Genomic DNA, 12,180 nt, shown 5'->3' with positions numbered 1-12,180 from the left:
ATTTTTTGTGTTAATATTGTTTTAAGTTATTAAAGTGATTTTTGAGGTTTTTTTCTATGTTTGAATATATAATATGACATAAAAATCAGAATTAAGAACTTTCCAAGTGTTATTTAATAAGATGATCAGGTTACTTCAATTGATCTTATTAATGTTATTTATTTTTATGTTATTAATTGTTGAATTAAAAAGAAAGAAATATATAGTTGGTTTCACCCTCATTTCTGGTATAGAGCTCCTAAAACCCTTGGAATACCCTAAGTGATGAGAATGATAAAGGTATTTTTGGTATGTTAATTAGGTTGACTTTTAGAAAGCCCATAAGTCATCTAAGAATACAGGCTGGTTGCCAGTTGAGTCACCCAGGTGATTAGCTGGTTGGAACTTTGAATCTCACCACCTTACTTCCAGGGAGGGGAGAGGGGCTGGAGATTGAATTAAGTCACCAATGGCCAATTATTTAATTAATCACACGTATATAATGAAACCTGCATTAAAAAAAAAAAAAGGACAAGATTTGGCGAATTTCTAGGTTGGTGAACATGTAGAGATTCAGGGAGAGTGGGACGGAAACTCACCCTTTCTCCATACCTTGCCTATGCATTTCTTCCATCCGGTTGTTCCTAAATTATATCCCTTTATAATAAACTGGTAATCTGGTAAGTAAATATTTTTCTGAATCCTGTGAGCCATAATAGCAAATTAATTGAACTGAAGAAGGGAGTCATTGGAACCTCCAATCTATGACCAGCTGAACAGAAGTGTAGGTGATAACCTGGGCTTGTGAATGGCATCTCAAATATATGTATGTTGGGGGCAGTCTTGTAGGACTATCTCCAGGTAGATAGTGTCAGAATTGAGTTGATTATAGAACATCCAGCTGGTGTTGTAGAATTTCTTAGTGATATGGGGAAAACTCCACACAAACACATTGAAATTGGGTTCAGAAACATTAAAGTCCTATTATACCACTTTACTATGGTATAAAAACCTTACAGTAACACACTGCCATTTCTCCCCCACTACATAATATTTTAAGGAGATTTAAATAATTTTTAAGGCTCTTACATATTCACTCATGTAGTAAATCTTTCCAGTGTTCCTCACTCCTTTGTGAAGATCTATATTTTGATCTATCCTCATTTTCTTCTGCTTATTTAACATTTCTTATTGTATGGGTCTGCTAGTAATGAATTCTTTCAGATTTTTCTAAAAAATATTTTGTAAAAGTATTTTGTCTTGATTTTTAAAAGATATATTAGCTTTCTAGGGTTGCCATAACAAAATACCCAGACTGGGTTTCTTAAACAACAGAAATGTATTTCCCCTGAGTTCTGGAAGCCAAAAATTAAAGATCAGGGTTAGGTTTCTTCTGAAGCCTCTCTGTTTGGCTTGTGGATGGCTGCCTTCTATGTCTTCACATTGTTAGCTCTCAGACTGCATCTGGGTCCTATTCTCTTATTTTTTTTAAGTTTATTTTTTTTATTTTGAGAGAAAGAGAGAGAAAGAGAGAGAGAGAGAGAGAGAGAGAGAGAGAGAGAATGTGTGAGTGGGGGAGTGTCAGAGCAAGGGAGAGAGAATACCAAGCAAGGCTCAGTCTCACAAACTGAGAGATCGTGACCTGAGCTGAGATCAAGTGTTGGACACTTTACAAACTGAGCCACCCAGGTACCCCCTTAATCTCTTATTATAAGTTATTACAAGGACGCCAGTCATACTGGATTAGGGCCCACACATACGACTTTATTTTATTTTAATTACCTCTTAAAAGTCCTATCTCCAAATACAGTGACATTCTGAGCTACTGGGAAGTTAGGATTTCAACATACAGATTTGGAGGTGGGCACAGTTCAGCCCCAAACAGATACTTTTTCCAGGTATAGAATTATAGGTTGACAGTTTCTTTCAGCACTTTGAAGATGTTCTCCATTATCACCTCACTTGCATTGTTTACCATAAGAAACATGCTGTCATCTTTCATTTTGTTCCTCTGAATATATTTACTCTTTTATTTCTCTGGCTGTTTTAAGATTTTCTCTTTATCCAAGTTTTGAGCAATTTTAGAATTATTTGTTTTGGTGCTATCTTCATGTTTCTTGTGCTGGAGTTTCAATGAGCATCTTAGATTCAAGGTTTTATCATTTGGGTCTGAAGCAGAAGTGATCTTTTCCTAGGACTCTTCATAGAATTGTGGCTCAAAAGATTTAAAAATTTAAACTTATTGGATTTTACCAATTTACCTTCCACAAAATGTCTACCAATTTACATTTCCATCAGCAGACAGTAGCATATTCTTTTTGATTGTCAATCTAAATGGTTATGAAAGTTCCTATTGTTTTCATTTGCATTTCTTTCATTACCTATGGAATCAAGCCTTTGTTCATGTTAATGGATCATGTGTTCTTATTTTTCTTAATTGTGTTAGTCATTTTAGCTCCTGCTATACATAGCACCTGCTATGCACCAGGGAGCATTCTATATGCTAGGGATAGTGCAACAAACAAGAGATAGGGGGCTCTCCTCTCAGGGAGCTTGCCTTCAAATGGGAGTTGGAGAAGACAGCACACACATGCAACTTCAGATGGTGATACAAGCTATACAAAAATAAGATGATGTGATGCAGTATATACTGGGTCATTGTGGAAGGCTTCTCTGAAGATGTGATATTTGAATACCCAATTATGAGAAAGATTTAGGTATGCAAAGATATGGGGCAAACTCATAAGAGGAATAGGAAACAATAAGTGCAAATATTCTGAGGCAGGAAGGAGTTTAGTCTATTTCAAGACTCGAAGAAATCCCATGTGGCTAGAGAATAGTAAGTGGGAGAGAAAGTCAGGAGCTGAGGTCAGAGAGGTAGGCAGTGACAGATCCATGGAACCTATAAGGCCAAAGGAGGCCTGTAAAGTCCTGTAAGGAGTTGAGATTTTATTCTAAATGTGAATTGCTTATACAAATAATTTGCCCATATTTCAATTGGAGTAGTCATATTTTTATATTGATTTTTTAAAACTATTATCGTATTAAAATTATTAACATCTGTACATATGTATATTGTAGATGTTTCCCTCTATTTTTCATTTGTCTTTTACCTTTGTTTACAGTGTTTTAAAAATCCCGTTCCCTTTCCTTTCTATTGTGCCTTCTAAAAAATTATAGTAACTCTATTATTAATCTTTCATAGCTCTAGGCTTGAGAAAGTTCTTCTACCAAAATTATAAAAATATTCACCCATATTTCCATCTCACTCATTACTTTCACACATCATCAATTTTTCCATTAGTTTTTAAAATTAAGTAATGTGTAAGACAAATATTTCTACCCCACCTATGAGTCTCCCTGGAGGGACTAAGACCAATGGATTAAGAACTGGGTGATGTTATACCTTTTACTTAATAATGAAAACATAGCAACATATATTATTTAATGTCTTGCTATGGCTATTTTGATTATCTTAGAGGGCCAAAAACCACATTTGGCTGGTGTTCATGGAGGTTAAACTCTAAACCTAACCATTGGGGAGAAATGGTCCCCTCTCATTGCCTTCTTTTGTTCTCATCTATGACCCAGATTTTAAGTTTTTTTATTTAGAAGAAGAGAGCATGAGGAAGGGGCAGAGAGAGAGGGAGAGAGAGAGAATCCCAAGGGGGCTCTGCACTGTCACAAAGAACCTGATGTGGGGCTTGAACTCACAAACTGAGATCATGACCTGAGCCGAAATCAGACACTTAACCAACTGAGCCACCTAGGGACCCCTATGATCCAGCTTTTGGGAGTTCTCTGCTAAGGCACCAGGATCCACCCCAGGGAAAAAATACTCCTTCCTTTTAAAGCTCACCTTTAATTCAAAGTAATCAGAGCCTGTTAAGTTCTAGAGTTCTCCTCTGTGAAGCAGGAAACAAAGGACCCGAGACCAGCAGCTTCACAATCGAGACTGTTCTGGGATCAGAAACAGCTTCTGTCTCTGCAGACACAATGTAGAGCTCAGAAAAGGCCAGGATGAATTAAATTTTTTTGATTTTTCATTGCTGGTACTAACTCTTAGTCACTTTATTCATAAAATGTCCTCACCCTGAAAATAATCCTGTTTCAGTTTTTTGAATATCACCCTTGGGGAGATATTAATCCTCTGGAAAATTTACAATAACCATATGGCTAAGATAGACAAACTGCCTGGGCTGTGAATTTGGAAAGCTGGCTGTAAGGAGCAGCTGCCCAGGCTCCATGCTTTGGCCAGAATGCTCCCACTAGCCCAGTAGTCTGGGTTTCTAAACTCCCAACAGATGGCAAAGTCTTAATGTTAATTGAGTCAGTGGTTTATATTTGAAATATTTTAATTCTGAAGTCACTTTTTCATATTTTCTCCCTTTTTCTGTCTCAATGAAAAAAATATCTCAACTCCTTGCCAAGGTCAACCTTTGCATTTATGCCATGGATCACCCACCCATCTTTGAACTCATTCCCTCAGCTCTTCAGCTCTCTTTTAACTTTACCACCCATAACACTTTTCATTTATTCTACAAACATGCACCTCAATCGTTAAAATGTTCCTTAAGCTGCGTACTCCTTTAAAATAGCTATCTTATCTGTCTTATACATTGTCAATGGAATTTAATGATTAATGCATGGATTCTGGAAGTAAATTGCCTGGATTTGTACCTGTCACTGACTGTGTAAACTTGGACAAGTTTCTTGATCTCTCCTTGCCTCCATTTATTCATATGTAAATTCTGGATAATAATCGTAGCTATCTCTTAATTAATTAAAGTTAAATAAGTTAACACATGAAAAAAATAATAAAAATAAAATAGCTACCTTATCCAAATTAGCCACCTCAACCAATCCTCTCTGAGTCCTTTGTATGGTTCCTTCCAAATGATTATCTCATTTGTATTTATTTATTATTGTTTACTCATATTTTTACTGTATTCCTCACTACTATATCATTTCCATGAGGACAGGAATCATGTTTGCCTCACTCATTATTTTATCCATGAAAATCAATGAAGACCAACCAAATGAGTACAAGCACAGACTATTTATTCAAACTTGCAAGAGTGTCAGTCACCATCAGTTGGATTTTGGCAGAAGACAAAGACAAACTCAAAGACAGACTCAAAGACAGGCAGAAGAATGGAAAAAAGAAAAGGATTTGGGTATGTCCTGATTTGATGCTATTGGCATGGGGAAGCTTAAGTGGCCAAGCAGAAATGAGCCATTGCATGAGATTGGTTAGGAATACACATTTGGCTTTCTCCAATTGGTCCTAAGTTGGAAATGGGGAGTAAAAATAGAGAAGTTGTCAGTAATTAATTAAGTCCTGGCCATTTGGGGATGATTATTAGAGGGGTTATTATTTGGCTTCCTGGACTGGTTGTTATGGATAGTAGTTTGACTTCTTTGACTGGTTCCTGCAGGAAGTAGCTGGCTTCCTGGGCTGATTGTTACAGGTTATGGGGTAGAGCCCTATATTTATAGTCTAGTTGTTATTCATTGTTACTCAGTCCCTCAGTCCCCAGGACCAGCACAGTGTCCAGCATAGAGTAATAACTCAATAGTTTTTTATGAATTAATTTGCATATGGATCCAACTCAGAATTTAATATTGCCCCTTTGAGATATAGTTCTTTTCATTTCTCTTCTACCCCTAGTTTCTGCTTTCCTGCAACTTGACTAGCTCCATTTTCCCAGTCACCTCCAAACTGTAGGTAAGTTAGAGATTCTCTGCAAGCTTTTCGGTTTTTTTGTCTACGTTTTTTTCTTAGAAAACATGTTTACTTCCAAAGTGTCAAATAACACTTCCAGAGAAGTGATTCCAAAATTCTTATCTCTAGCTCTGACCTCTCTTATGTACCCCAAGTCATTGTCTGATAAACAGCTCTATGCTGACATCTCACCAGCATCTTCAAGCCTATCATCAGCCTCTCCCGTCTAGGAAGTCCTCTCTCTTCCTCCAGAGTTTTCTGTTTGGTCCATTTGTAGCAAAAGCACTACTAAAAGTGCTTTCTGGTTCTGTGGGAGGGTAAATCTGAGGATGGATGTGAGCAGAACAGAAGGAAAGGTGGAAAATGCAAACAAGTGATTGGTTTTGTTGGCAGGAATACTGCCCCTCTGAGGTGCAAGAAGAGACTGGACACTCAAGCTGTCTCACGGGCTGGAACTGGGGAATGTGATCCAATGTGAGAGACACCTGCCTTGGACACCAGAAGAATCTCCAAATCTGTATCCTCCTGCTTTCCCCACAAAAAACGCAATGGGACAGTGGGAAATACCTAAGAAAACAGTAATTTTTGCGGGGGGTGTCAGTGAGGATGGGGTGGGAAAAGGAGTGGACAAGGACATGGTTGAAGAGGAACAGAAGGGGTGCTCAGCATTCTTTTATTGGCAGCAGAGGTGGTCTGATCCCAGTGTATTCATGTCAGGCTGCTGTGAATTCCACACTTCTGTATGAAGTCCTATTCAGGAAAGTTATTCAAAAAGGAATCTTAAAGTAAGGGAAGCATACATGTTTTTGTTTTTCACTGGCTACCCAGAACTTCCCAGCATTCTCTGAGAAAGGACTTGAACAAGATTTAATGTTCCCATGTGGAAAAGTGAATGGGTTGCATCCGGTAGAAGGAATGTCCTCCACCCAAGACCTGGTATAATCTAGACTAGGGAAAGTACCTCTTACAAATGGGAGCATCAGAGTTGAGTTTTCAAAGGCTGTTGCTTCCTTTGTGATAGTTCTCTCTCCCCCACCCTTCATCTTTTATGTATTTTGTGGCACTGTATACAAAAGTGTGATCCAAATTTCCATAGGTTCTATTTTCCTAATTGTTTCTGCATCTGCCATATTCTGATTCACTGGTCTCTCCTATAGCCTGACTTAATGCCTCCTAGAGCTCTACTCACAATTAAGTTCCTACCATATGCATTTCTTATGTCATTCCCTCCTATAAATTTCATCCTATATGTTGTCCTCAGCCTCTTTGTCTCCAGTTTGGCCCCCTTTTAATCTTCTCTTTATATAATGAGATCTTTTTTTAATTTGCAGTTTCTCATTACAGAAGGTAGAATGAATTACTAGGATCTCACAAAGATATTTCTTTCTAAGTGTTCCTTTGCTAAAGAGTGTGAAGAAGACCATCAGTGAACAAGAGATTTCAAAAAATATTTAGAAGATAGAGGCACCTGGTGGTTCAGTCGGTTGAGTGTTCGGCTCTTGATTTTGGCTCAGGTCATGATCCCAGCATCATGGGATGCTGAGTATGGAGCTTGCTTAAGACTCTCTCTTTCTCCCTCTGTCCCTCTCCCCTGCTAGTGCTCTCTCTCTCTCTCCCTCTCAAATAAATGTTTATAAATAAATAAATATTTAGAAGCTAGAGAGCATATGGAAACACACAAAGGGCACAGTGGTGGCCAGAAGAAATGGAAGAGGCAGCTGAAGTGGAAAGAGGAGCTCATTTCTGGAAGGAAGATGAGCTCTTATGGGCAGAGCTGGCAGGCATAGGGGGCAGTGAGAAAAAGCCTTCTGTCTTCTGCTCAGTTCTGGAGCTAAGGTAACCCAACTTTAACCCCTGGAGGGAGTCTTCCCTGAAAAGTTAAATTCTGGATAATGCTGAGATTTCATGTATCATGAAATACATGGTATTGACATCCCAAAGAGAACCATCTTTATCTCAGTATTTGAGGGGTCTGCACTCCAATATGGCTCCTGCCAACTCAATCTTGATAGCGTACATATATAAATGGACAACGGTTGGGTGTATATAGAGTTTCAACCCATTATCTGCAGTAAGCAGCTCAGAAAGCCAACCTGCTATCTAAATTAAACTTACAGGAAGTTAGGCCGCTATTTTAACAACCAGCCCAGGAAGCCAGCCAATTACCCAATTAACAATTGGCCCCAACAGGCAGGACTTGATTAACGAGTGACAGCTTTCCTACTTTTTATCCCTGTTTCCAATGGAGGATCTCCAGAGAAAGCCAAATACACATTATTAACCAACCACCTAGGATGCCCCGCTTCCAGTTAGCCCGCCTACAGCTTCCCCATGCCAACAGCCTCCATTAGGGCATACCTGAAGTTTTCCCCTTCAAAGCTTTTGGGTGTCTGCCAGAACTCAAGTGATGGTGACTGACCGCCTCATTACAGCAAGCTCTGACCAAATAAATTTGCTTGTTCTCATTTACTTCCATATTCAGAAGGTGCCTGCTAGCCAATAAGCCTTCCCCCATATACCCAGAACTCCCCATCAGCTTTGCTCTTCAGGGGCAAGAAGAGGCACAGATATAACCACAGGACACCTATACCAGCTAGCTAGAAAAATGAACCCAGCCTGTCATTCTTAAATACGGATACACAGCCAAGGTCACCAGACATAGAGAGAACCAGCAGCACACAGGGGAAGATTAAGATAAACAGAGCAGATTGCCCTTGGAGGAAATAGGTCATGCAGACACTAGGGAAAAAAAAAAAAAAAAAGACTTAACAAAAATTCTGATTAGAGCTTCAGTGAGAGTTGAGAAGATATTACATCCATAAAACCAAAAACAGCAGGCTATGAAGAACAAGGGAATAAAAAAAAAATCTCCTGGAAATTAAAAGTGAATTTCCAAAATTAAAAAGATTGGAGGATCAAGAAACTAACCACACAGAGAGCAAAAAGGTAGCCTGTGTGGCAGAAAAGATAAGCCACATTTGGAACTTCTTCATAGGCTTAAATCCAGAAATGGTTCCAAAGTGGGTACCAAGGGACTGGCTGGCTGGGGCTGTGTGGTTCTGTGTTAGAGATCCTTTGACCTGTGTTTTAGCCACATGCATAGATCACTCTGATTAAAGCAAATCAGTTAACTGCAAATCTGATCATTCCATTCTACTACTGAAAACTATTACTCTTCTAACCACTTATGGGGAGAAAGCTTAGTCCCCATTTCCTGCTCATAACCTGCCATAGCCTGTGCCCTTCCCCTCTCCCTCCATTCCCCACATTTGCTCCAGCCCCACTTGCCAGGGTATTCTGTATAAGCCTCATGAGCTGAGATTGTGGTGTCAGACTTACCTGGTTTCAAATCACATATGTCTGACCTAATTTGAAAGATGGGGGGCACCTGGGTGGCTCAGTCTGTTGAGCATTCGATTTCGGCAGGGTCGTGATCTTATGATTCATGGGTTCAAGCCCTGAGACAGGCTCTGTGCTGACAGCTCAGAACCTGGAGCCTGCTTTGGATTCTGTGTTTCCCTCACTCTCAGCCCCTCCCCTGCTCATATTCTGTCTCTCCCTCTCTCAAAATAAATAAACATTTAAAAAAAGGAAAGAAAGATGGGTATGAGTGTGGCTCTCAAAGCTTTTGGAGCCATCAGATCAGCTAATACATGTTAGTAGCTTAAGAGAGCCCCAGGCACAGAGTAAGTGATCAATATATACTAACAGTTACTAGGGTTCCCAGGACTAGTCTTGTTTTGGCTGTCTCAGTTTTAAGCCTACTTTATTTTTATATTTTTACCTAAAACTCCTCTTTCAAGTCATTAAACTTGGGGTGCCTGGGTGGCTAAGTTGGTTAAGTGTCCAACTTTGGCTCAGGTCATGATCTCACAGTTTGTGGGTTCGAACCTGCATTGTGCTCTGTGCTGACAGCTCGGAGCCTGGAGCCCACTTCAGATTCTGTGTCTCCCTCTCTCTCTGCCCCTCCCCTGCTTGCGCTCTATCTCTCAGAAATGAATAAACGTTAAAAAAAAAAAAAGTCATTAAACTCTCAGCTTTATTACCACACACATACCCTCAGACACTTCATTCAGTCCTCGGGTTTTTCTTTAGATGTTTATTCATTTTTGAGAGAGTGAGCAAGGGAGGGGCAGAGAGAGGGGAGCAGAGGATCCGAAGCAGGCTCCATGCTGACAGCAGAGACCCTGATGCAGGCTCGAACTCACAAACCATGAGATGACATGAGGCAAAGTTGGACGCTTAACCGATGGAGCCACCCAGGTGCCCCCAGTCCTCAGTTCTTAAGAAACTTTACCTAGATGTGTTTATTTTTTTAATTTTTTTTTTAACATTTATTTATTTTTGAGACAGAGAGAGACAGAGCATGAACAGGGGAGGGGCAGAGAGAGAGGGAGACACAGAATCAGAAGCAGGCTCCAGGCTCTGAGCCATCAGCCCAGAGCCCGACGCGGGGCTCGAACTCACGGACTGCGAGATCGTGACCTGAGCCGAAGTCGGACGCTCAACCGACTGAGCCACCCAGGCGCCCCCCTAGATGTGTTTTTGAAGCCACAATTTATTGACTCATTTCAGAGTAAGTGAAATTCCTGCTTCAGATAGTTAAGTGCTTTAGGGACCGCCTGATTTTCATTCAGCAATTTTTCCTAGGTTTTTTTCTTTTTAATGCTTATTTATTTTTGAGAGAGTCAGAGAGAGAGAGAGAGCGCGCGCGCGCACAAATGGGGGAGGGGCAGAGAGAGAGGGAAACAGAATCGGAAGCAGGCTCCAGGCTCTGAGCTGTCAGCATAGAGCCCGAATGGGGTTTGAACCAATGAACAGCAAGACCATGACCTGAGCCAGAGTCAGAGGCTAATGGACTGAGCCACCCAGGCGCCCCTTTTATTTCCTGTTCTTAACGAAGTGACCCTTTTCACTGGGGCTCAGACAGCACCCCCTTCGTGAGGACCCCCAGCCCAGGCCCTGTTCTTGCTTGGTCTCCATTGCTAGCATCAGTCTCCTACTCCAGACTCTGAGCACCTCACGTAGGAGGACCGTCCTCATTGGTGTTAGAACACGAGTGCCCTGCCTGTAAGAGGTTCTGCTCAGTGAAGGAGCACAGTCAGGGGAGGCGTGGGAGGAAAGGGGGTAGAGTTTAATGGACCAGCAGGGCTTGCTGGTGTGTGGTGAGAATGAGTAATCGTCAGCAAAATCAACTACCTCAGATGCAGACCTATTAGAAACCATCTTTGTCAAAGAAAAGGTTGTAGGGAAGGCACCATCTGTGCTGAGAAGCTGCTGGGCTTCAGCCTCCAGAAGGTGCTAAGTGGGCAGGCTAGCCACCAGTCCACTTCCACAGAGGACATGAAGGCTGCCCCGGTGCCCCTTCTTGAGTTCAGTTCTGACTCTTATTCCTTAGGGGCTGGCACTGCCCGAGAGGCACAGACTAGATCCCCACAAACAATGGCACTGGCTTTTTTTTTTTTTTTAATTTATTTTGAGAGATGGCAAGCAAGCAGGGGAGGGGCAGAGAGAGATGGAGAGGGAGAAATCCAAGCAGGCTCTGCACGGTCAGTGCAGGGCCTGACACGGGGCTTGATCCCACGAACCGTGAGATCCGTGAGATCAGGACCTGAGCTGCAATCCAGAGTCTGACGCTTAACCGACTAGGCCACCCAGGCACCCCGGCATTGGCTTTTTCCTCTTTCTTTTTGTAAGTTAAAATCAAGGGGGTCCAACTCCCTCATTCGTCTCAGGGGAGAGGGAAGCAGAGACAGTCTTAAATAAAGGCCAAAGGACCTGCCAAAAGTCACACAGAAAGTGGTAGAACTGGATTAGAGCTCTGGCTTCTGAATTTCCAGAGCAGCGTGTTGTGATTCTGGGGTTCATCAGGACAGGAGACGCCTAAAGCAATAGAGGCAGTGGCTTCAGCCTTGCATCCACAGTAAAGACGATGGTCTGGGTAGTCCTTACCCTGGCTTTGGGTCTTTTGTAGGCTGTACTGCTCCCAAAGCAAAAGAGATTGTGAGTCTTCCCCCCCAGGAGGTGTTGCAAGGATAGGAGAAGGCCAAGCACATGTCAAGCAGCTAATGGTTATTAGTTAAGTAGCAACCAACGTTGAGACTTCAGTGCAGGAGGCAAACGGACTCCCTCTTTGGACATTGACTCCCTGACCGTAGAGCTAGGAGAGAGTGGGTCCCACAGAGAGAAAGGGAAGCTGCTGTTTTATTGGGAGCACCATTAGCTCTGCCAGGGAAGGGGGTGGGCATGCACTGGAGGAGAGAGGCCTGGAGTCCCACCTCAGAGACCCCGACTCCAGCCAGCCATAAAGGCAGGAGGGGGCAGGTCACATGGACTCTCCCAGCCCCTGAAAGCAGAGCAGAGAGGTGGAGGGGGGGCCTAGCTCCGAGTGTTCACAGCTTGGGCACCAGCGACAGCCTCAGCGTCCCTACCAAACCCCTGGCCTGCTCTGCTCCATTAAAGGAAGGACCCAAGGG

The sequence above is a fragment of the Acinonyx jubatus genome, chromosome D1 (assembly GCF_027475565.1).
Source record: "Acinonyx jubatus isolate Ajub_Pintada_27869175 chromosome D1, VMU_Ajub_asm_v1.0, whole genome shotgun sequence".
Taxonomy (NCBI): domain Eukaryota; kingdom Metazoa; phylum Chordata; class Mammalia; order Carnivora; family Felidae; genus Acinonyx; species Acinonyx jubatus.
This window is presented reverse-complemented; position numbering follows the sequence as displayed.